Source organism: Sciurus vulgaris (genome assembly GCF_902686455.1).
Source record: "Sciurus vulgaris genome assembly, chromosome: 6".
Lineage (NCBI taxonomy): Eukaryota > Metazoa > Chordata > Mammalia > Rodentia > Sciuridae > Sciurus > Sciurus vulgaris.
The window spans coordinates 59,468,653-59,496,007 of NC_136466.1; the positions used below are offsets into that span (position 1 = coordinate 59,468,653).

The following is a 27,355-nucleotide window of genomic DNA, read 5'->3' on the forward strand; positions in this document are numbered from 1 at the left end:
ATAAGAAATGTATAGTACTAAATATAACAGAAAAGGAAAAGTCTCAAATCAGTGACTTATGTTTGTACTTGAAAACATTAGAAGAAGCTTAAATGAAGTGAAAACCAAGCAATAGGAAGAAATATAAATAAGAGCAAATATCAATGAAAAAGAGAAAAGGACAGTAGTGGAGAAAAGCAAATCAAAAACTAATGCTTTAAAAAAATAAAAAATAATTGAAAAATTATTATTCATCAAGAAAAATGTTAGAATGCCCAATCTACATATTTACAAATGCCCGATCTACATATTTAGAGTGGAGGCATTTTAGATACAACAGAATTAAAAAGGGATACCAAAGGAATATAGTGAATAACATTTGGCAATAAATGCAACCTTTATAAAATGAACAAATAATGTGAAAGCATGCTAATAATCAGTGGAAAAAATTAATAAATCTTAATGGCCTTAATTCTGAAGAGAAATTGAGTTTGTAGTTAAATGTTTTTCTCCTAAGATAACCTCAGACAAAGAGGGCTTAACTCATGAATTTTGTCAGACATTTAAAGATGAAATATCGACTCTGTACAAACTTTTCTAGGAAACTGAAGACAAAAGACACTCTAAATAACTCATTTTATGAGGCAGTTTTACCCTGATCCAAACTATATGAAAACATTAGAAGGACATTACAGACCAATATTCTTTAGTAATGTAGTTATAAAAATTTTTAACAAATATCATCATAAATCAAATTATGTATGGTATGGTTTAGATATTAGATGTCTCCCAAAAGCTCATGTGTGAGACAATGGAAGAACATTCAGAGGTGAAATGATTGGGTTATGAAAGTCTTAATCCAATGATTGAATTAATCCTTTGATGGGATTAACTGAGTGGTAACTGAAGGCAGATAGGGTATGGTTGGAGGAGATGGGTCCCTGGGGTGTATATATTTTGTATCTGGCGAGTAGAGTCTCTGCTTCCTGTTCATCATAGGAACCATTCCCCTTCACCACAATCTTCTGCTATGAGGTTCTGTCTCACCTCAAGCACCCAAGAATGGAGCCAACTGTAGACTGAGACTCTGAAACAGTGAGCCCCCAAATAAACTTTTTCTCCTTTAAAATTGTTCTGGTCAAGTCTTTTGGTCACAACAGTGGAAAAAGTTGAAATAATGTATAAAAGCATTTTCCCCAATAATCAATGGTTGTTTTGACACTTGAAAATCTATGTAATTAACCATGCAATAAGAATGAAAGAGAAAATAATAGTCTTTTAGTGGATGCAGACAAATAATTTGACAAAATGTAGCTTCATTATAAAAACTGTCAGAAAACTAGGAACAGAAGGAATTTCCTTAACTTGACACAGGGTGTCTATGAAAACCTTACAGATGGCATCCCACTTAATTATAAAATACCCAATATTTTCCACTAAGATCAGGAACAGAGAAAGGATGTTGTTGCCCATATTATTCCTATAATTAAGTTCCAATATAATAAGGCAAGAAAATAAATAAAATCATTCAGATTGTACAGGAAAAAGCAGATCTGATTTGTAACATGGTTTATACAGACAATTCTTCTGAAACTAAGTAAGTTGAGCAAGGTTGCAGAAGGTCTATGTGTAAATATCAATTATGTTTATAGTATCAATGAATGCTTAGAAATAAGTTTTAAAAATATCATTTACAATATTATCAAATATATGAAATACTTAAACACAACAGAACATATATTCAGATAATGAAATTTAGAAAATATTGCTGATAAAATTAAAAAATATCTCAATAAATGAAGAAATATATGAATTTAATGAATCAGAAAACTGTCTTGTTAAGATGTCAGTTATTCCTAAACAGTACTAATGCTCTCATACTTTTTAAAAAATTAGACTTTTTGGGTTGAGGTTGATAAGTAAACATATTTTAATATTTATGAAACTGTAAAGTACGAAAAAGTCCAAAACAGTTTCGGAAGAGTGAAGTTGGAGGACTTACACTGTTCTTTTGAAGTGATACTGGAAAGTTTAGTAATCAAGATAGGAGTGGTATTAACACAAAGAGGTATATTAAAAGTAAGATAGATCCAGGAATAGACTTACTCAAATATAGCTGCTTGATTTTCAGTAAAGTTATTAATTTAGTTCAACAAATAAATTCTATTCTTTTATAAGTGGTGCTAGCAGGAATTAAACATCCATAAGAGAGGAATGAATCTTGACATCTACCTCATACTAGGGACAATCATTATTCTACATGGATCATAAACTACTAAAATAAAACCTAGGAGAGACTCTGCAGTCCCTTCTATAGGCCAAAAATATTTCCAATGGGACATTGAAAATGATAATTTGGACATCTGGAGCATTAATACCTTCTACTCCTCAAATGACATGAATATAAAATGAAAACATAGTACAAAGTGGACAGAATATTTGCAAAAGATATATCTGATGAATTGCTTTTTTTTCCCAGAATATATGAAGTCTCTTCATGTTTGAGCAGAAAATTCACGAGATATTTAGATGAAAATAAGCTCATGAAAAAGATTCTTAATATTATTGGTCCTTAGGGAAGACATGAAAACAAATATCCACATAAGAACACACAAATGTTCATTGCCGATTTATTCCCAATTGCCCCCAAATGGAAAATGTGTTGTATATTCATCAGCGGGAGCAAACTACTAATTCATTCCAAAAAATGATGGAAACTAAATGCACATACAAAAAACTATACATTGCTTGATTCTATTTGTATGGAAAAGGCAAAACTTTGAATCAGTGATTGACAAAAAACCAGGTCGTGAGAGAAAAGGAATTGCCTGCAAAGGAGCACAGAGGAGCTTTGGAGGTGATAGAAAATTCTATCTGATGATTTGGTGGTTGTTCCTTGACTGTATAAATTTGTCAAAACAAACAAAAATAATGCTTAATCTTTCACCCTTTGTAAACTAGACACCCTCTGACTCTTTTTCTCCAGGATTTAACCCCAGGGTTCTCTACAGTTCCCTGTCCTGGAGGTCCAGGTGCAGTCTGATAGAAGTTATAGTGAAACTGTCACTTTCCTTAATGTTGGACCGTGCAGTTAGTGATGCAATCTCAGGGTATCTTCACTTACCACACATTTCATATAGTCTTACAATTTTTTTTGAGATACAAAGCATTGATTATTGTAAAATATTAACAGCACAGAAGTAAATGTACAAAAGTGCAATTGTCAATCTCAAAACCCCCTCTAGAGGTTGTTTCAGAGAGTAATTGGATGTGTTTTCATCAAGAGCTTTGCTAAGGACTTACACAAAACTCCACATAAATATGGAGCAGTTGTTGGCTGTAGGCCTTCTTGCTTCTGAGATCTCTAGGAAATTCCTTAATACGTCCCAGTCCCATTAGATTTTAAGGCCTTAACTAAAGATTTCAGAGTTTGGATAAGGAGGGAAGAACGATGTACCCCCTTTCCAAACCCCTTCCCTTACATCTGCATCTGCCCATGCTGCCTTTGTTCCTTCTAGGTAAACTTAGAATATTTAACTGCTTCATAGCTCTCTTTAAAAAATTATTCATACCACTCATTTCAGGAATTCTAGGGAGTTTCAATGAAGATTTAGTGTACATTGGAATTCTGGATACATGAGAGGTCTTCAGCCTCTAATGTCTCATTGTCTGCCATGCTTTCTCCACTATTCATTTCTGCTCTTCCTTTTCTCCTTCAGGATTCTTTCTAGATGTTCTGAATTCTTCACCCGCTATCATGCAAACCTCTCTACTTCTCTTACCCAACAATCTTTCCATATCTACCAAAATATCCAGAAAATTGAAGAGACTTTCAATCAACTAGATTGCCTTTTAGGACTTGAATTATCTCACCCCACCCAGTTTTGTTTTTTGCTGTTTCATGTATGTGGAATAGAATATACTTCATGTGAAATACTTTGTGTCTATTTTTCTCCAAATAAATGGAACTTCAAAAATAGATTTAATTCTAAATTATCTAAAATCAAATTAATGATATAAACTCAAATCAAAGTATTTAAAATTGAATTAATTATGTAAATAAACTGTCTACATTACTGTTCTGAAAAAATCTGTCATCATGTAATACTTATATTTGCAACATCTCAGTTAAATTCTTTAAGTGTTCATTCACATTACAACAGAACTTGTAGCAACCATGAACTGTCATGAGGCATGTGTGATCAATGAGGCCTCATGACATTATAGTCTGTGCATTACCAACCTGGTTATCTTCTCCCAATTAATACCAAACCCTTATTTGCATTTCTGGTATCACTCTGTGCTGTGTACCATGGCACATTTTTCATCAATTATTTTTGTGTTGGGATTTTCTAAATGAATTCTTATAAAGTTATTGTTTTAGGATAATTCTGTTCTTAGGATGTTTGTGGTGTGTAGAGTCATAAATAAGTAACATTTGTGTTCTTTTCATACACACAAGCTTGCTTATATAATGGCATTACAAATCATGTGTCTTCTATAACTTGTTTATTGAGTTTTAGGACATCTTTAAACATTTTGGATACTAATCTCTTATTAGCTGTGTACATTACAAATATCTTTTTTTACTTTGTGACATGGAGATCTTTACATGCCATTCGTGTGCATCTAGCCTTTTAAAACAGCTATATAATAATCCACAGCATGAGAGCACAATAAATTATACTGCAGATGTAACCTCCGGGTTAAGAGCAAGGAATTCTGTCTCTTATTAGCTTCATTACTGTTAATAAGAACTTTCATACAAGACTTTTTTCATATTTAAAAAAAATTGACTTTTTCTGACCCTTATTTCCTAAACAATGCAGCACAACAACAAATTACATAGCATTATCAGTGTAAAAGATTTTATAAGCAACCTAGAGGTGATTTGAAAGTGTATAGGATGATGTGTGTAGGTTACTTGTAAACACTTCACCACTTTATATAAGGGACATGAGCCTCTGCAGATTTTAGAATCCAAGAAGTGTCCTGGAACCAATCCCTCATGGATAACAAAGGATGACTGCATAAACTTTCAATACAAAGCTTATTTCAACAAATCCATGTTTGCTGTTTAACCTTCTTTTGAGAAAATGCCACCTTAATGCTAAACATACAAAACTATCTCCAATGGATTTCTATGAAGAAAGTCAATTAAAAGCTCTTGATTTTTATGGACCAATTTAAATTCAATGTGGGAAAACATCCAGAAAAATATTAGAGCAGATTAAGTATTTGGTTGAAAAGCCATACTTCTTGGATCAATAAATCAATAATTAAACAGAAAAAAATGAATAAAAATATTTACTACTTTATATAACTGTAGCTGAGATTAGAGAAATAAAACAAATAAGTTACTCTAGAGTAGGGTTTTTCAAGCTCAGTACTACTGGCATTTTGGGTAGGATAATTTTACTGTGAAGTGTTGTCCTATATAATGTAGGATATTCTGCAGCATCTGTGGACTCTACCCATACATGCTCACTGTGACAGCCCAAAATATGTCCAGATGTTGCCAATGCGTCTGATAATCTCCCCAAGGTGTGTGAGTGCGTTCATGTGCATGTGTGTGTGTGTGTGTGTATGTGTCTGTGCAAGAGAGAGAAAGAGAGAGAGAGGACACATACTGCCACATTCAGTTGAGAACCACTATCCTACAGAAGTATTTGACACACACTGGCAAATTTGCCACATGAATCTGGACATATGCATAGCAAAGTTCTTGAAGATGCTCTTCACATGGATTACATTATATTACATTCTTCATGGTAGGGGCCATGAAGAAAGATACCCATACTTGTAGCTGTTAGGTTGGCACTATTTTTACAACTGACAATAATTCTGCAATTTACAACTGATTGCCAAGATCTTTGCATATCTGTGTGAGCATGCTTGCAGTAGATTTTCAAGAAGTCATATATTTGAGGGAGAAAGGAGCACAGAATTGGCATCATTGAAAGTTTGATATACTCTGCAAAAATCAACTTCCAAGAATACTAGGTCAGTTTACACTCTCACCAGCTATACCAGGAGTGCCCTTTCTTCATGTCTTTATCCACAGTGAATATTACCATTCATTATATTCAACAAAGTATGAATTTTTAATGTTCTTCTCCACAATTTGCATTTCTTCTGTTTGTTACATGCTGGTAATCTTTGTACATTTTCCCATTAATCTTTTAGTCATTTAAAGTTATACCTAGAAATCCAATTGCAAAACTGTGCAAGTATAAAGAGAAGCACATAGGTTAATACAGTTAACATTCAGATTTCATGAATGCTAACAGTTCACCAACTTTGCTCAAGATCTCTATTTTAAAGTTTGCTCATCGTGTTGAAGCCCTCATTATATTCTTCCCAGACAGTTTCTTTCTGGGTCCCCAGATGTAACCACTATTCTCAAATTTGTGTATATATTTCCATCCATATTTTTATAATTTTATTATGTGTGCATCTATAAAGATATATATATATATATAGCATTGTTTTATATTTTAAAAATTTACATAACTGGAATCATAGTGTAAAAATCCTGCTAAAACTTGTGTTTTGAAATTCAAATTGTATTCTTTAAGATTTATTCAAGTTGATGCATGCAGCTGTAGTACACCATTTAAACTGCAATATCTTTTAATTGTTTGAATACTATGTAACATTTATTCATTACCCTATTGGTGGATGTTCATTTTTTTCTCCTTGTTTATTTTTGGAATCATAAGCAATATTATAATGATCATCATTTTGTCTCATGAATACCTGTGAAGACTTATGAAGATATACACCTTTATATTTCCAAAATAATATTAAATTGTTCTTATACTGATCATAATACTTCGCCAACCCCTGTATTTTTCCGCATTGAGTTCCTGGTATTGTTCGAACTTTTTTTTTTTTTTTTTTTTCCCCTTCTAGTCTTTACTCATATCTCAGTAATGGTAGAACCAGAAGACAGAAAACCAAATAGAAGGAAAGCAAGGAAAAACTGACCTAAATGACATAGAAACTTTTATATTTAGTACACATAGAACTCTCATCAAGATAGACTATATCCTGGGCTATTAAAGTTGTCTCAACAAAATTAAAATAATTGAAAAAATATGATTGTGTTATTTGATGACAGTGGGTTTCATGGAATAATAACAAAAAAACTAAAAATTACCTTAAATTTGGAAGTAATATAACACATGGCTAAATAACATCTTTTAAAGAGGAAATAACAAAAATATTAGAAAATGTTTGAACTGTATATAAATGAGAACATAAAATTATGTGGGGATATAGCTAAAGCAATACTTGTGGGAAAATTTATAGCATTAAATCCTTAAGTTAGGAAGTTTTAAAAACTAGAGGAAATTGAACTTTAAATTATAGATGATAGAAAATACTACAGGAAAGAGAAAAATCAATAAATTTTCTTGAAAAACAGAAAAACAGGGAAGAAAATGAATTTTATAGAACAATAAATTGCTAGTATATTTCTAGATAGATCAAAGAGAAAGAGAAAATACAAATTATCAATGAGAGGGAGGCATCACTACAGCTTTGAAATTAAAATAATTACAAGGAAATATTTGAACCACTTTATGTTAAGAAAATTTATGACTTTAGAAGAAAGACAAATTTCTTGATATATATATGTATGTATATATATATATATATGAGACAAATCATTTACCTTTTTAGGTTCCTTTTTGCTTTCTTTTTATGCATTGGTTCTTTTTAGTTATTCATGACAGTTGAATCCACTTTGACGTAATTATAAAAGCATGGAATATATCTTGTTCTATTCAGTCCCCAGTACCTCTGCTTCCCCTCCCCTCCCCCACCCCTGCTCCCTTCCCTCTACTGATCTTTCTGCTATTTACCATAGTTATTTTTAAAAATTAATTTCTTGTGGATATATATGATGGTGGGATTCACTGTGGTGTATTCATATATGTATAAAGGAAAGTTATGGAAGTTATGTTATGTCAGATTCATTCCACTGTCTTATTCCCATCCCCTCCTTCCTTCCTTTCATTCCCCTTTTCCTACTCCACTAACTTCTATTTTTGTCCCCCTTTATTGTGGTTTAGCTTCCACAGCTATGTATGTATATAAGATATACATACATATATATATATATCTTGATGTATCTTTTTTAATTCATCTTTTAATTTTTTACACACTGCTTTTTGATTCATTGGATATATGTATATCATGAAGTACTACAAGTTCTTTTAGTAATTTGAAAGGAAGGGATACTCCCAATACTTTGTAGGACATTAACATTTTCCTTTATATCAAAACAGATAAAACATGAAAAAATGCACTGCTTTATTATCCCGATGTGAGTGCAGATCCTGGAATCCATAACAAATACTCAGCAGTAGATAATATATAATCTGTCACTATCAAAAAGAGTTTATTCCCAAAATTCAAGGATGGCTTAGCATTTAAAATATCAGTGTGATCCACCATATGAAACAAGTGAAAAACTGTATACTAATATAAATGAAATGCAGAAAAGTAACTTGACACAATTTAACATTCATTCATGATAAAAACTGTCTGCAAATTAGGAATAGATATAATCATAGCATTTTCAGAAAACTCATTAAAATCATTCTTAATTTGGAAAGACTATACATTTATAGTCTTATCAGAAATTAGACAAGGATGTCCATTCTGTGCACTTATACTCAAAATTGCATGGGAAATCCTAGCAATTATGAAAAGCAAAATAAATAAATATCAAAATAATTAAATATTTAAAGGCAGGCAGATAGGAAAGGGGGAAATAAAATTGTGTCTATTTGCAGTTAACATGATTATGTACACAGACAATCCTAAAAGATAGCTGTATGTAGTGGCACATGCCTGTAATCGCAGCTGCTTGGGAGGCTGAGGCAGGAAAATCACGAGTTCAAAATCAGCTTCATCAACTTAGAGAAGCCCTAGGCAACTCAGCAAGACCCTGTCTCTAATAAAATATTAAAAAGGGCTGGGGATGGGACTCATGGGACTCAGTGTTTAATTGCCCCTGGATTCAATCCCTGACACCCCCCAAAAACAAAAACAACAACAACAACAAAAAAAAAAACTTAAAAGATCTAAAAGATCTAGACAATAGGAATTAGAATTGACAAATGAGTTGAGCAATGTCACAGAATGCAATGCTATGCTAATTTTAAAAGAATTGTGTGTAGGGGCATTTTCATAGTTCTTTTCTCCATTTCTTCCAACATCCTCCTACTTATCTTTCTATAAATTTCACTTGAATATAAATATTTTCTAAAATTGTTACAAATCAAACATTAAAGTTGGATGTAACAAAAGCAGAATAATTTTCTTCTTAAATGTTACCTATCATTTTATTTAATTCCTAGAGTTTAAAGATTATTTTCTACTCTAGAAAGGGATAGTTGGGCACTGCCAAAATGCAGAGAAATTGAAAAAAGGCTTAAAATGCAAAATTATATTTTTAAATATATGATGCTATTTATTTATAAATAGCAATGCTTTTCAACAATAGATTAAAATTTCTACCACTTTAAACTTCTGTAAATTAATCAGTTTAAAAATCTCTCTAAAGAGATTCAATAAAGGCATTTTATTTTATGACTTTTGAACTCTATTTTTTAAAAAAGTGTCTAATAATAAATATTACTTATAATATTAGGACAGATCTGGTTTTCCATTTGTATAGTATATAGATCCACTAGTTAGTGCTCAGATTTCCATATATGGATCATAATATATATGTAAATAATATGAAATATTATATATGTGTCAATTAAAGCAACTAGATTTAGAAGTTTTGTGTTTTTTTTACCTTTTATATGTATAAAATAATAAATACATTTACCCGTTTTCTTGGTGTTCACATACTGAACAGGAAGTGACATTTTCTATATGCACTTTTCCGTTGAAATAATTAATTTCAGTTTGTAGGAGAGGTCTGTGGCATTACTAATTTAGAGTCTAATTCAATAAAACATGTGTCTTCAATTCTAAATCAACTTACTCTGGCACATACTGAATTAGTGAGAACTGCCATTCATATATTTTTTTTTTGGTTCGTTGTTGAATTAAACCTGAATGGAATCATACCCATATATGGAGTTGGAGTCTACATGTGAGCTAAATTGAAAAAATAATGTTAGAAAAAAATTTGTAAGACCAAAAGAAAGCAGGAAGAAATGTAATGCTGTATTGTGTGTGTATTCCAGACCCTGGTTTTGCTTATTTTCTATTAGGGACCCTGTTAATATCATGACAAATGAAATATACCAAACGTTTTTGTTGAAGTGAAAATCTTTTAATTATTTAGCAATAAAGTACTTGAGCAGACTTGGTAGAAGAGTATGGGAATAGTTTGCTTTCTGTAGAGATTTATTGTCCTTCATCATACTTTTATGGATATAATTTCATTTAATGGACAGGAAACTATTATTTGTAAGATAGGGAAGGATTGCTTTAGTTTCACTCTTAATGTTCCCTTTGTCCTAACTGAGCTTTATGAAGATACTCACACCCATTCTTATCTGCCAAGCATCAGGCCAGGTCCTGAGGCTGGAAAGCAAACCAGATTTGGCATGGGTTTTCCTTTAATGAGTGATGTTAAAGGAAATTAATCCAAAGCATAGAATATAATTAAAAATGCTACAAGGCTTCAGTGATCTGTGAAGGCTAGGCTTTGAAATGTTACAATCGAGCCTATTTAGCCGTGTTTCATCGTCCTCCTTTACTACCCAAGCCAGTAGAAAATAATTCTGACATCATTATCATCAAAGGCTAACATTTTTGAGAGCTCGTTAAGAAAAGTAAAGTGTGATTTATACATATAATTCAAACAATTTGTGTCTATTCTTATCTCAAAGCTTATTATCTGCCTGGGCTTGGGGGTGGGAGGAAGTAATGTGGCAGAAGTAAGAGGAAAGAACAGTTACTGTAGAAAGGGCTAGTTAGATATTCTGTTTTCTACACCATCCCTTGTCTTGATGGCTCTGGTTGGGGACCTGTCAGTCTACAAGATCCTTTTGGTGATCTCATCTCAGTAGCATGTGGTGGAGCACTCTGTGACGTCCATCAGTATGAAGAAGTTCATGTTGTTCAAAGTTGGCCCATGACAGATGCCAGTGTCAAAGGGAACTGCAGGATGTGTAACCTTTCCTTTCTTAAATCAGTGATTTCAAATCTTCTATTTTATCTTTTATGAGAGTCTGATCAGGATCTTTGGCTCTGAATTTTTTAGGTGGATGAACAATTTAGCCATAAATCCAGAAATGGTTGGTTTTTGTATTTTCTAGGGGTTGTATTTTAGTTCTATAGATGCTTTGGCAGTGCCCACCTTTTGTCCCCAGGGCTTTAGCACTGTTCTCTAGGATAGTAGAGTTTGTTGCATACTTTAAAGTTATTGAGACTGTTTTACAGATTAAACTGTCACTTCTTAGATAGCTATGGTATTAGTATTCCCACACCAATAAGACAAAGGACCAGTGAGGTTATCTTACTTGCCAGCAATCCCACAAGTGAACCAGACGACCAAGTGTGGTTTTCCAGTGCTGTATATTTTGTCTTTTCTTTTACCCTTAAGACTTCTTCTGGTAAAGTTGAATTGATGAAATTGTCAATATATGAATTTTTACTACAACAAAGAGCAATTTCATATGTCACAACCTGAAAACGAAATACTTCTGTTTAGGAAAAGCATATCTTAGACATATGCTAAAACTGAAAAAGAATTTATGTTCATTACTAAGTTTGAGGAAAAAAAAAAAGACTTGGTCATGAATATTTGAAAATGAAATGCCAGAGTAAACAAGCTTATTTTTGGCATACTCTTGGCTCCCTTGAATTAAGAGCATGATCTCCACCACTAGAAGGTATGGGTTTGAATCCAGGCTCCCCAAGTTAGCTGTGTAACCTTAAACAATTTACTTAATAGTCCCTCGGTTTCTTCGCCTTAAGAAACAGTGAGCAGAATGTGGCGGCACATACTTAAAATTACAGTGACTTAGGAGATAGGAAGATTGCAAGTTTGAGGCCAGTTTAGGTAACACAGTGAGACCCAGTCTCAAAAACAAGGAAGAAAAAAAATATTGGGATATAGCTCAGTCAGTGCTAGAGCACCTCTGGCTTCAATCCCTAGCACCAAACAAATAAACAAAAAACAGTGAGATACTTCGGACAGTATGGAACAGGATCTGGCATCAGTGTGAGAGCTATAAATGTTATTGTTACATAAAATGGGGACAATAAGTAGAGTTGGAAGTCATACTAGTCAATACATTAAAATAATTTTCTAGACCTTTCAAAAATGCCACCTATTAGGTACTTTTGAAATTATTTAAATGAATCCAGATGTTCAGATAGGATAACATAAATAACAATGTACCCATGTGCAATTTGTACATTAATGTACTTAAACAGACCTGAGAGACAACATGAAGCCAATTACCCTCTGCATTCCTGAAAATGTATGTTGGTCCACTGAGCAGCTGAATGAAGTTTTCTCACTATTTTTCTTCCCCCAAATTTCCTATCAAACATTTAGTGCTAAACTGCCATCCAAGAACAGATCTTTACAAGGGCTCTGAAACCTTCCTGTTCAAGAGCAGGTAAGTAATAGTGACTTCCCCTGGCCAAGTGATCAAGGTAATTATAAAATGCACACCCAGCAGAGATAATGGGTTGATTTGCTACTTTTCCCTTAGCCATCTCTTCAACTGTATTAACTTTGAGTCTCAGAACTATTCATTTTTAATATGTTCCCTTATTAAATATATTGCAAACATTTTCTTCCAGTCTGCCAAATTTGTTTATGAATGTTTTGTCATGAAGTAGCTTGGTAGTGTTGCTATTTAATGTGGTCAAGTTCCATATCGCTGTCTCAAATGATCATTGCATTCTGATGTTTCTTTAAGAAAGCCTTTTCTTCTCCGAAGTCATTATCAAATCTTTCTAATATTCTTTTTAAAATACTTTTGTATTATTGAGTTCAATAAAACCAAATTGCAGAATGATACAGATTATGTTGCTATTAATGTTAAAAGTAAACCTTACCATGCTAATTCCTTATGTAGATCCCATATATATGTGCATAAAGATATTAAAATATCAAGAAATCAGATTAGATGGATAATAATGATAAGTTTTACCAATAAGTAAGAATCTAGAAGGTGATGACCAAAATTTCCTCATAATTTTTGAAAACAATTTTGACAGAAAGAACTTTTATATCATTTACATAATTGAACATCATTATGTTTGTTTATTATGAAAACAAACTTGGAAACAAGCCTCATGTATATTTTCGCTACCAGAACCACTCTTAGAATTTTGCTACTTTGGTTTTACTCAGTATGTTTTGCTATGATTGTAGTGAGTTGTTTTAATAGTTCAAATCAGAGTACATAAGACTTGTATTGTTTTTAAAGAAATTTAATATATCACATACATTTAACAGTATTGCAACATAAATGTTAATAAAGTCAAATATAAAGACTATATAACATGTTTTTTTCCAAATATGTCATAATTTAGCACATGATTTCCTTAATGGTGGGTGTTGAGACCACTTCCATTTCTTTATAATTTTGAAATGTATACATACTCTTCAGTCGTTGCTTTGTGGTATGTCTTTGAAAAGATCTCTCCTACCCCCAATCACAAATGATTTCTATATATTTTTCTCTGATACTTTTATGTTGTTCAATGGATAAAACAAAGCAAGGAGGTCTTATGAATAAATTACCAGAACTGCAATTATAAAGTCCAAAGGTGTAAGTAACATGATTCTATAAGGATTTCCTGGAGGGCACTAATTTATGAGGCCACCAGTGAAGTTTGAAGGTACCAGGTTCACTTTATTTTCATCAACTATGTATTACATTTTTATGTGCTTTAGTTTTATTACTATTTGAAACAGTGAAATCCTGCCTGATTGTTGGAATTTACATTCTTTTAATTACTCTCCAAGAATGATGCCAGACCTACTTTCATCAGAATTATTGTAGTAGCCTTTCTTCCCCTGTAGTCTGTCAATACAGCCATCAGAAGGAATCCTTTTAAAATGTTCACACTTCTTCCTTGCAGCTTTTGTAATGTGAAAACATATGTAGTGAAAAAAAAAAAAATAAGGAGTACAAAAGATTGCACCACCTTGGGTTTACCAGTTACTTTTGAGAAATATGAGAAGAGAATTAGATCTGTGTGGTTCACTTCAACTGAATCAATAGATTGCTATGTACATTTTTAAACATCTACAACATACAAATACATTTTTTGGTAAATATCAATGGTGGACAACTGAGTACTTTGTTATTATGCACATTTCTGAAGGATTGAAGTATTTCTTACTAAAGAATGACAAAAATAATACACAAAAAACACTTTCCATCTTATTATCATGGGCCAGTCAGTACAGGGTTATTAAAGTGTTAGTTTTCTCATTTCTTATTTCAACTCATCTTGCATGCTAGAAACACATTTGATTCAACTGTCAATGCTGTGCTTCAGAATCAAAGAAACTGAAACTTAAGAAAGACCTTCATGAACTAGACAACATCCTAGTTAAATGACAAGAATGAAGAAGTAGTTATATTAATTGGGCCATGAGAGTATTTGTCATACATTTGAGGTGTGAAAAGACTTAAGATGCAGAATCAGAACTCATGGTATAATGTAGTGGCTGGTAAGAATTCTGGACCTTTTATAAGAATCTTTCTGAAAGTGATTACTTTCTGGACGGTTACTCCTGTCCAGTGAAGACTGATTGCCTCAGAGTGGTGATTTATTTTTGGTGATTGAAATACATAAGCAGAATTTTAAACATTTATCCATGATGTTAATGAATGATACCTTCTCTGGGTGGTGTTTGGAAGATTAAGTGATTCCTAATTTCTTGTTTTGATGTTCTCTTGTTTATAAATGTCTTTCTTAAAACACATGAATGAACAAAATATTCCTGATGTAGTCCAGGGTATGCAGGTTGTTTTCAGTTTCAGGGTTTATAGCATGTTATTTCAGCTCTTTCAGTGTATAATTTCCTTAGGTGGCCTGTAATAAATCACCATGAGATTACAATAGTTTTTTTAGCCTCCATACTCACTGATGGGGCATATATAAGAGTAAAGAAAGGGTTAAAGAAAAAAAAAAAAAGGTCAAGTGTTCTTTAAATTCTCCTTTGTCATATATACATTTGTATTTGGGAACCTCACAGTGAAGAAACATACTGTTTAAGAAAGAACTCTGTTGTTATAAAGTTTATTGATCCTTTTATAGAAAAACGACAGCATTGTCATTTCTGGGATATTACTTAATGTCACTGAGAATGGAGGTAGCGGAAAATTATTCAAGATTTCTAACTAGCAAAAGAAAACCACCGCATTTTGTTAATGTGGTACAAATGGGAAAGAGGATTTAGTATCTATAATAAGTAAGCTTCTTATTAATTATGAAGATACTTAGGATTTTGGAGATTCCCTGTTTTGTTCACTGTTATATTTCCTGCATCTAGGATATTAATGGATACATAGTATGCGCTTAGAAAATATTGTTGAATAAATTCATTATTGTGTTCATTTGACCTTTAATTGAATCCCAAAAATAAGTTGCCGCAGATTTTCCATGTCTTTGAGTACCAATGCTATGGTCCTTGAATAGTTTGCTCCACTAATCTTGTTTCCATGGTAAAATGAATTTGCATCTACTCTCTAGGGGTATGTAGGAGGTTGGCAACATCTCTGTCAATTGTGAGGTCACCACTAAGACCTGGCAGTGATGAGTGCTTCCCCAAACTGCAGCTGTGCAGCTTTCTCAGTGGTCTCATTCAGTTCCACTTAGAGCACATAACCAGGCTGGAATTGTATGAGATAAGTGCCGCAAGTGCTCATCACCATGGTGAATGGCTCTGAAAAATCACTGAGTGACTAACCCTTTAACAACTAGGTGTATGACTGTATATGTACCAACTCATTAAGTGCTGGGGAGGCAGTTGGAAGCCACCTTTTATGGTGATTAAGAAATAATATAGGTCAAGTATAGTTAATAAATTTAAATTCTTCTCCTCACCCATCAATATGGAATATGCAGTATTTCTCATTTGCAACAAAAGAAAGCCATGCTGTTATGACTTGGAAGAATTTTGATTGAGGAAGGCATGGAAATGATTTCTTTCTTTCTTTCTTTTCTTTTCTTTTTTTTTTTTTTTTTTGCTTGGTGCCTGCTGTTGAGTTTATCAATAGCCTGAGCACATGTGCTTGATCACCTCATATAGGACTACTAAAATTTTAAACGTAAGTAATGTAGATTAGAAGCAACAGCTTCCTCAGAGTAAATTGAAAGGACAGCTTATTCTCCTATCTTCAAAGCTGCTCTTAGAGTTAATTCTGTTTTTTTTTTTTTTTTCAAAAAATGTCAAATATTCAAACTCCTACTTTCTATTAACTTTTCCAGATCTTCCTCTTCATGCCCTTTTGCTGGATCCTCTTCTATTCTCAATGTTGGGGTTATCAGGATCTGGGGTCAGGCACTCTTCTGTTCTTTCTGTACACTCCCTGGACACCATCATTCACTCCTGTGATGGAAAAATTACCTTTATTTGGCAGTTTTTTGATATATGTCTTTAGATTAAAACCATCCACTGAACTCCATACTCCCAGTGCCTACCTGACATCTCTACTTGGATATCTCCAAGATATATCAAATCAGTAAGTTCTCATCAGAAATTTTTATTCTCTACCCTAAAATTCATTTCATCCCTAAAATCTGACTTTTATATTTTAATTATAAATACCTGTCTCTCCTGCTGGAGCACCCAAGCCAGAAACTCTGGAGTGATCCTTTATTATAGATTTTCACCCCTGTTCCCTCCTGTCTCAACATCATATTATTAATCATCATCCTCTGATTTGAACGAGAGTCCAAAATAAATCTCCAATATGTTTACTTTCTTCCACGTCCATGTGTAGCCACCACGTGTTGCTTCCTGGTCTAGGCACCATGATCTTCCACCTGGATTAGTAGAAGTGACTTCACCTTGGCTTCCTTCAGTTGACTCTTGTCACTCAGTAATCTATTTTCCGAAGATGAACAAGAATGGTTTTCTTCATAATTTTTGTCAGATTATGCCACTACTGTCAATTGCTTTTGATTTTGCTTCAAAAAAAAAAAAAAATTCAAATGTCTCATCATGGCCTTGAGAGGTTACCTGCATCATGCTCTGTCAACCTCACTGTTCTCTAGGTTGTCTTCATGAGTAGACTTTACACTAATGCTACTATTATTTATTGTTTTTAGTTACTGTTGTAGTCTCCAAACAAGTCTTGTGTCTCTCCATTGCAATTTTTTAAAGTGTAATCTTTAATGATTTTATACATACATATATATATATATATATAATTTTAAAAGTCAATGCTTATTATAAGAATTCTAATGGAATAAATAAAGTACCCTGCTTTTCCTCCACATCCTTGATTTCTGCTCTCTAGGAGCAATTCCATTTCTTCTGGTACTTGCTTCTATCAGTAAGTAGAACATTACTTTAGTATTTATTTCTTATTTTAAAATACATGTTTTGCCATGATGTATACACATGGGCACAAATATGTTGTTGTAAATAATGATTTTAAAGTATTTACTTTTGTGAACACAAAACAAATATACTGAGTTTCTCCTACACATCTTCTAGCACAGCTGTGGTCCTGGAAGACTTTCCCCTGAGGTACCATCTTTTCCCACTGGTATTCCTTTTTCATTTGACTGTCCACATCATTTACTGCAGGCCTTGTCTCACATGCTATCTCCTTAGAAAGACTTTGTTGGGCCAGCCTGTCTAGTGTCTCACCTTCACTCTATTTCTTTTAGACCCTTATATGTTTATTTAAGGATATGTTTTATAATATGTAATCTCTTTAGTATCTTTGTCTGAAAAAATGACTTTTTATAGTCTGTGCCATCAGTATACAAGGTTCATGAAGATATAGATTGAATCTGTTTTCATCTTTGAATCCTTGGTGCCCTGCATACTGGTGGGTAATACTTATTCAGTAGGCACATTGGTAATGAATACTAAATAATCATCAGGAAGAGGCAGTGGAACATAACAGCTTTTGGTTAGACTCAATGATAAAATAAGAAATAGATTAAAAACAGAATTTTCTTCCAATTCTTTTTTTAAATTTTTTTTAGTTATAGATGGACACAATACCTTTATTTTATTTATTCATTTTATGTGTGCCAAGGATTGAACCCAGGGTCTCACATGTGCAAGGCAAGTGCTCTACCACTGAGCTACTATCCTAACCCATCTTCCAATTCTTTTTTTTTGTTTGTTTGTTTGTTTGTTTTTTTGGTGCTGGGGATCGAACCCAGGGCCTTGTGTATAGAAGACAAGACTCTACCAATGAGCTATATCCCCAGCCCTCCAATTCTTAATGTGCTTTTTACATATTTAAAGGCTTCCTGGATACCCCAAAGTATTAATTAATAAATCATCATTAGTAGTGAGAGATTATTATAAATTCATTGAATATAAGTATATGAAAATCAGTAGCTTTTCTCAATATAAATGAAAAGTAGTTAGAATATAAAATAAGAAATAACTATCATAACAATAATAACAAAAATATCAATCATTTTTTATAACAATTTTAGGAGGGGGCATTAATTTTCTACTGTACCAGGCTTTATCACTTCCTTTTCATTTCTTTAACATAAAGGCCAAAGAGCAGCTGCTATTTAATATCATACTTTTGAGGCTGCTTATGTATAATAAAGTTAGACGGAACATTTTTGAAACTGTTTTAAAATTCATATTTCTATTACATGTCAAAAGAAAAGACTGAAAAAGAACAATTTACATGAAAATTGAAGAGAACATATTTTTTTCATTTGTAGTTCTGTTTCTGCATATTATATGAATACAATATATTGTGTTGAAAGAATATAACACAAGAAGCCATTGTGAAGCACCCCATAGTAAAATATATACCCAGTGTCTGAGGAAAAATAGATGGTTTAAAACCTGAAGGAGGGTTTTCAGAGGGTTTGTTTTTAGATATTATAAGTAACGCTGCTATAAAATGCCCCTGGGTGTCTTTTCAATAATGATTTCCCAGTGTAGCATTCTATTCCAGCTGCACTGACCTTGAATTTCCTGAAACATGCCATATCTGCTCCTGTCTCAGAACGTTTGCTTCTTTCCTCTGCTTAGAATGCTCTTCCCGAAGCTTGGCCTGGCCACCTCTCATGTGTCAATCTCGTCTCAGCTGTCCCTTCATCCAAATGCCATGGCCACCCGACTCTCTAACCCCTTCTCAATGGTTGTCACTACCTGAATTCATGTTACCAATGTATAAGACTCTTCATTGAGTAAACAGGATTTAAGGAATTTATGAAGCAAGATCCCCACACCTGCACCACCTGTTTTATTTCCGTTGTTTGTTTTTAGGTTGTGAGAAGCCCATTAGAAAATGTAGTTACAAAAACTGGTCATTAAAACATTCATTCTATAATCATCACGCCTTCCAAATGCACGTTCAGTTTCTCTGCCACATTCCCTGCACATTCAGACTTTCTTAGAAATGCAGGCAGAGAGGGCATGAATTACATGTAGAGAAGGGGAGAATGAGGTTAGAGTCTGTTGTTTCCCCATCTCGTACCTCCCACTGGGCTTCCTGTGGCTCTTCCAGGTCTAGAGCTGAAAGGGGTCCTATAGAGCAGAAGGTTTTTTTGTGACCAACAGTATTATGGGATGTTATTTGTCAGTCACTTAAAACGAATGCCACCTTATTGGCCACATTTATGAGTGTGGGGGAGAATCTTCTTTTCACAGATGCCCTTCAGTAGGTGGGGCTTTCACACCTGTACTTAGGAGACAGGGAATTCATCCTCTGCAGTGCTCACTTTCAACTCCTGTCTCGTCCCTAGGAATCTGTCAGGAGAGTTCCAGGCTGTATTTTAATCTCTTTTTTAAAATTGTGAATACAGACAAAAATCAGGGTAAAGATGATCACAGGAAGCTTAACAAGTAGTTACTGAGCAAACACTGGTCTTTTGGTCCATTTCTGTAAATGGTGCATCGTTTCCTCTCCTGGGGCATAAGCTGATGGGCCCTGTCAGCCTTGTTCACAGCTCTACCTGAGCTCTGTACAAAGTTGATACTTGCAAACATTTATTGAATAAAAGTTGAATGAATTAGTATTTAATAAATTATGATATATTCAGAGGATAAACTATTCTTTGACAGAAGGCCACCTGGAAAGATTGCTTATTGCTATTAGGAAACAAGCTATACCTTAATGAGAAAAATTTAAAGTAGATTATAAAACTCGAACATATGTATGCAAGTATATACATACACATGCCCACTACAGATACACATATTAATAAGAACATATATGTGTGCATGCATACAGATATTAACTGACTGGAAGGAAACATTTATATTCCTTTATTATTATTATTCTGCATATTGGGTTTGGGGTTATTTTCTTTTTTTAAATCCTATTTTTAAAATACGTCTTTATTTAAAAATTCTGGTTTGTGATCAGAGAACATTTAAAGAGAAAGAAAAATTAAAAAGGGTAAGGTGTAAGGAAAGACAAACTAAAATCCTGAAATATCCTCCCAAGTTGTCATGGGAGAAACCACTAAAGGAGGCATGGAGATGAAATACTCGGCCCACTTAGAAAGCCAGGGTGCCTTTGACAGCTAAGAAGTCTGATCACATAAAACAGCTCAAGATAAAGTTTGGAGCCTTAGATGTTGTATTTTTGTCTTCTGCTTTGAGAGGGATAAGGCCTGGTTGTGCTATTGATATCAAAGTTTGGCTATCTACCATCTCTGAGGTGTTGTGTTCAACATCCAAATCCTTAGTGCAAAATTTTTTAGAGATGAGGATTATTTGAAATAGCAGTCATATGGCAGGCTTAGCTCTTTGCAGATAGCCTCACAAAGGCAGCGTGCACTTGAAGCCAGATAATCTGGTTTGAATCCTGTCATCACCACATACTGATTTGTAATCTTAAGACACAGTAAGTCTTTTTGAAACTCATTTTTTCCAACTATAAAACTGTTGAAACTAGCATTTGTGTCCCAAGCTTAAGGTGTAAATTAAGTGAAATAATGCGTATGAAGTGCCTTGCATATATGTCTGCTACTTTCTTATTTGTTGTTTTCTTATGAATATTTAAAAATAAGTTTAAAAAGAAAAAAGTAAAGGACTATATACTTTTTAGCCTGGGTAATTAGAAAAAAAGAACAGAGCCACAAGTAGAAATGCAAACATAGAAAAGGAGGTGTTACTTTGGAGAAAATGGTGATACAAGAAGTGAGATAACAAAAGTGAGAGACTAGGAGATTGGATCTTGAAAGGAAGCAGTGGTCTGAGAAGGGGATTTGGGAATCATGTTCATGGAGGGGGTCATTAAACTTTTGAGTGATGGATGCAGAGAACAACTGCTGACCAAAGATTAGCCTTGGAATGAGGAACATGATCTATTGAAGGAAACAGAAATAGCTGCTAGAGAAGATAAGAATTAGGGCAATGAAAATTTTGGGAGGAGAAAAGTGGCCAATGGTCAAATAGGAGAATAAAAAAAGAAGTTGGCATTGGCCTTATAACAATCTATGAAGCTGGGTTTGGGGTGGGAACTAGAATGGAGGTAGAATTTTAAATAGATAACAACCAAATATAGAATCAAATACTAAAACCAAAACTTAACTTGGAAATTGGGAGCATTAGACTTCACATTAACTGTGTGAGTTTGGGCAAGTCATGCTATAGTTTTAAGCCTTAGTTTTCTTTATTTTAAAACTCCAATAATGCCCAATGATCTCTAAGTTTCCTTCTATCACTGTAGTTTTATGATTCTTTTTGAAGCACTTTGGCTGGGAAAGAACTCGAATGATGTTAGCATTCTGGTGGCATGAAAGACTTTCCTAGAGATAATACTTGGCTAGTCAAGGAAGGCAACATTGGAAAAGCCAGATGGAAGAAATGAAATTCTAATTTTCCCCAAGATGAAGTCACAGGTGGAGTGAAGAGATGTTTTTCAGAGCATTGAATTGATATTGATATGTGTTCTATCTCAGAAGAGAACAAGGCACTGAATTAAAAGCAATGATCTTTTATTTATTTATTTATTTTTTTTGAGCACTTGTCTGCTAATAGCATCGTGGATTGAAGGCAGAATAATAAGCATTTTGTCCACACTGCCCCCTCTAGTAGCTCATGCCGTAATCAGAGCAATGGTAAACACAGTCGACAGTGCCAGAGCAGATAATGCATGGTGCAGCAGTAACAGGGAAGGCAGGGGTTACTTTATGAGCCTGCTTCATTTTGAAGAATTCATAGCTGTATATGTGCTCAAAGGCAATCTGGAAAGAACACAGCATGTGCTGTGTGCCATGCTACAATCTTGCAACTAAATATTATTCCAAACTAATGTTAAAATAAAATGTCTTTTAACACTAACTTTGTTCATTATAGTTACATATGAAGTTTGTGTGGTAAAAGTAAAACTGGAGATGTAGGCAAGAGTTTTTTATAGCTTACTCGTCATGCCTTATATATCTTCTTTAAGGATTTTGAGTTTGTCCTCCTGGGAATACAGAGGAAACACTATAAGGGTCAGGATGTTTTAGAATGATAAGAGTGTGGGATAGATATGGTGTCGGAAGTATCACCATACAGATTTGTAAGATTATGTATAGAATACACAAGTTCATGAGAAATCTCTCCCAGTTACAATAATATTGAAATGGCATTTTATTTGATTAAAGCATACAACAAATACATGGCATTAGGCCAAGCCCTACAATGCTTACATTTTAAACTATAATGTTTTATTTGTTTAATGAAATGTATATTATAACATCACCTACAAGAAAATACTTAAGAAAGTAAAGACAAACCTAAATAGAAATTCAGATCACATTGGGTATACGATATTTATCTAAAATGCTTTCCAAAGCAAATATTGATACCAAATCCTTTCTGTAAAGTCTGTTTCCACAAATAAAACACTGTATTCCTTCTATTATCAGATTAATTCTCTGAAACACCTTGTATTGGGAAAATAGACTAATTTCCTATGACATGTATGACACTGGTTTTCTTCTGCCCTTCAAAGAAACTGTTACTTGATTTTTTAAAATTGTGTTTGTTAAGCCTATTTTGGGAGCACATATTTCCATCTCTCTGCTCAAGCTAGGCATCTTTTTAAATTATTTCCTAGACTCTACATTCTTTTTGCCCCAGCTGACAATGCCTCATCTCAACCAAATTCTGCTACCCCCAGACCTTTTTCATATCCTGAAATTATTTTGATTTATAACCTTCCTCATTTCCTTTAGTACTTATGACATTTATTTCTTGTGACATACTATAATTTTAAATTTTTAAATTGATTATTTTAATTAATAAAATGGTACATATTAATGATATACTATGTTATATATATTTATATATATATATATATCATGTATACATATATATACATACACACACACACACACACACACACACATTTTGGAAAGCCTAAATCAGGCCCATTGGCATATCTATTGTCTCACACAATTTTTTAATGATTAGAACATTTAAAACTCTCTATTGTCACAATTTTCCAGTAAAAAGTTGATTGGTATTTGTCACTTTCACCATGTAGAGCAATCAAACGCTGAATTTAGTTCTTCTGAGTAACTGAAATTCTATATCCTTCAACCAACATCTTCCCAGCCCCTCCTCCCCTTCATCCTGGTAAACACCATTCTACTCTTGCTTCTAGGTGTTCAACACCTTTTAGATTCCATAGGGAAGTGAAATCATGCAGTGTTTGACTTCTGTGCTTGGCTGATTCCACTTAACATAATATCCTCCATCTATGTGTTACAAATGACAGGATTTCTTTCTTTCAAAGTCAGAGAGTATTCCGTTGTGTATATACACCAAATTTTCTTCATTCATTCATCTACTGATGGAAAATTAAGTTGATTCAATATCTTGGCTATGTTAAGCAATACATGCTGATTTCCTTTCCTTTGGATATATCTTCAGCAATGGAATTGCTGGATCTTATTTTTTTAAAAAACAAGTTATCATAGACTCATAATTTTCAGTACTTAGTTAATGAACAATACATTTTCATTCAGTGGAGTCTCAAAAATGTTCAGCTAGTACACTGAAATTTTACCTAGAAAATGTAGACTCTGGAAAATAAAGTTGAAAGAAGAGAGCATAGAATGAAGAGAAAACTTATAATTTTTATAGTAGTATTTTGGCTATTAAAGTGAGCTGAAAGTGAGATATTGGAAGTTAAATAGTCATCACAGTAGGAGTGGGAACGAGAGCAAATGGTGCCATATTGCCGTATTGCTTCCTGCTCCATCTACAGCTTCAGGTAGGCCTGCACTGGAGCTTTAGCATCTGGTCATCACTTTCATAGCCCCAAATCATTTGGATTTGAAAAAATGAAGTTTCATATTTGATGAATTGAAGCAACAATGTTGAATCATCTCTGTACATTGACCCAAACCAATTTCATGTTTGACTATGAGTTGGTGGTAGTGTTAATATACCCACAAGGAGATTTATATTAATGGTAGTTTTAGAAACCACAGAGGCATATAAATAGGGAAAAGATAAACTATCAGAGCTAGTAAGAAAAGAAATGGCTGATAGCTTATTTTTACAAAAGCAGTGATAAATTGCAAGTTGAAATTGAAATTCTTACCAAATTATAAAATCAAAACATAAATGACAAAGGAATGCCACCATTTTTTTAAAAAAATGCATGTGATGACAGAAATAAAGGAGTAGACAACAGTTAAACTAAATTTCATTTCCAGCTATTTTCATGATATGTTTCGAAATGGTAAAAATTATTTGGAAAATTTAAAAAAGGACCCTCTGGGAGAAAAACACATAGTGTGCTTTTCTGCCAAATAATATGTTTTTATACCATATTAATTCATGTAAACTTTTCTTCCCTTATAAAATTGAGAAGACAATGTTTGCAACTAAAATAACTATTGCCTAATTGTGGACTGTTGGACATGAGGACACTTGTGTAGAGAGTTTAATATGTGCTTGTATTCTTCCAAGGCTTGTAAAATTATAGTGCAGATAAAAAATCTATTTTGTTAATAGAAAAACAAAATGACTCCTTTGTGGGAGACACAGAAAACCTCAAGACTTTCTGCAGTTCTGCTTTAATCCAGGCCTGTATGATGACTGGTAGAGAACAAAGCTTGACGACTCTTGTGCTGTAGGATAGCATTGTGGTCTCAGATAGAACATTCACATTGTGACACTGGAGCTAAATATACCTGAGTGAACCAAGCCTGGAACACAGTGGTCAGACAGTAGTTAGTTATTCAGGCAACGAGTCACCATTCACAATCATTCTGACTTTTTTTCCTTTTTAAAAATGGGAACAAGAAAGTTTTCAAAACTGCTGACAGATAAAATTCTAATACAATAGATACGTTGCATTATGAAGAGGTTTCTGACTCAAAACAAAACATAACAAAAGAAAACATTTATTTCAGACAGTAATGTGCTAATGGGGGATGCAAACATGAATAAAATGATTCTTCGAACTCTGTGAATTTTGTAGTTTATATTCAAATGTTTAGGTGCTTATATTTACTAATATCCTTATCATTAAATATACATATTATCTGTATTATTTAAAATGAAAATTACTAAGGATGTATTAAGTAATTATCTAGCATCAGATCCCATGCTAAGATCATTACATGTGTCTGAACAACCCTATGAAGTACTGTAAATGAAGTTGCTGTAACTTTGTCCTCCTTACATTGCTAGCAAATAATCTTACATCCAGAATCTGTTCTTGAAGTCATTAAATTGTATATGATAGTATGCAAATACATTTTAAAACATTTATTATAAATCTAATGTTTCAACATGTTTAGAACCTGTTGAAAGAATGTACTGGATCACAAATTTATGATTTAGGTAAACTCACCCTGTTTGCTTGAGATGTTCTAACTGAACATTACAATTTAATCATCAGTCACAGTTTTATTAGTGGCCTTAAATTACATAAATATATAAGACAAGAGTAACACATTTCTATATTTTTTACAGACTGGCCCAAGGATATATGATGTGGCACCACCTTTTCTCAATTTTGTGTAGATATGCTACATTTTTAATGACTATTACTTAATACTTTTAATGTTTTATATTCTCATGTTGCTCATTTATTTACGATCATAGAAAATTTTTTAGATTTCATGTAAAAATTACTTTAAAATTCAAGATAGTTTCAAATTTTAGAGAATTAAACCAAGAATCAGAAATAACTCAGTGGAAATCTTATTAAAATCATACAAAAATTATTTGGCATATATGTATATTATATATTCCTCATATTTTTTAAAGGGTCATTAGAGTGAATCTTTTTTGCATCATCCTTAATGCCAAATGTGTGTGTGTGTGTGTGTGTGTGTGTGTGTGTGTGTTAGAGAGAGAGGAAGGGAGACAGGAAGGAGAAAGGAGAAAGAACAGATAGAGGTAATAGAATTGTGTACTTTAGTCCTTAAGATTTTATTAGTGATAGGAAAAATTCAATAAAATGCAATTGGTTAGGGTTTTAGGTTTACTCTAAAAGTGTCTTGTAATGTCAGTTCAGTACAAAATAAAATGATGTAGCATATTAGCAATAGGATGATCTTTTTGTACAGAAGATGTAATAAATCCCTTGTATTACACTCTAATAATGAAAATGAAATTTAAATTTGAAGGCAGTAGTGGGAAAATGGAAAAAAGGTGATAAATTTGGATCATTAATTTATTTAACAAACATTTATTGAATATTTATATATGGTGGACTCTGTGGTAGTTGCTAGGAGAAAAATAAACCAAACACTTAAGGAAAGTATGTGTGTTTTTCAAGGTAAATTAATCTTTTTCTTAAATTGTACTTTGGAAAATTACTTATCTGAAGAAATAATAATTTTATTATTGTGCTACTTATATGTGGATCAAATTAAAATGAGCTATACCTAAATTCCAGATGGTTGATGTAAAACAATTGAGAACTATAATATTAGCAGATTGAGTATGAATAATGCATGTTTTAAGGAATTATTTCTTAGAATTTTTTGTGAACATATAATTTTTGTCATTAAAGAATAGAACATTTCAAACCTTCAAAATATGTCAACACTTTAGATATAACACGTGTTATTAAGCACTAGAATAATAGGTTAGAATTCTCTAAAAGTAACATAGTTAAGGGTATTCTATTTTTTATATGTTGGTTATATAGAGTTAAATAATATCAAGATCAATTCATATTATGTTCCTTTTGTGTAACACTTTCCTAGTTAAAATTCAACTTATATTCCAAAAAAA

At 33.0% G+C, this 27,355-nt stretch overlaps 1 protein-coding gene across 3 annotated transcripts in view; it reads left to right on the forward strand.

Moving 5' to 3' along the window:
• ADAMTS19 (ADAM metallopeptidase with thrombospondin type 1 motif 19) overlaps positions 1 to 27,355 on the forward strand; it is a 303,272-nt gene that overhangs the window by 19,651 nt on the left and 256,266 nt on the right. The gene's annotated exons all lie outside the window — the stretch shown is intronic.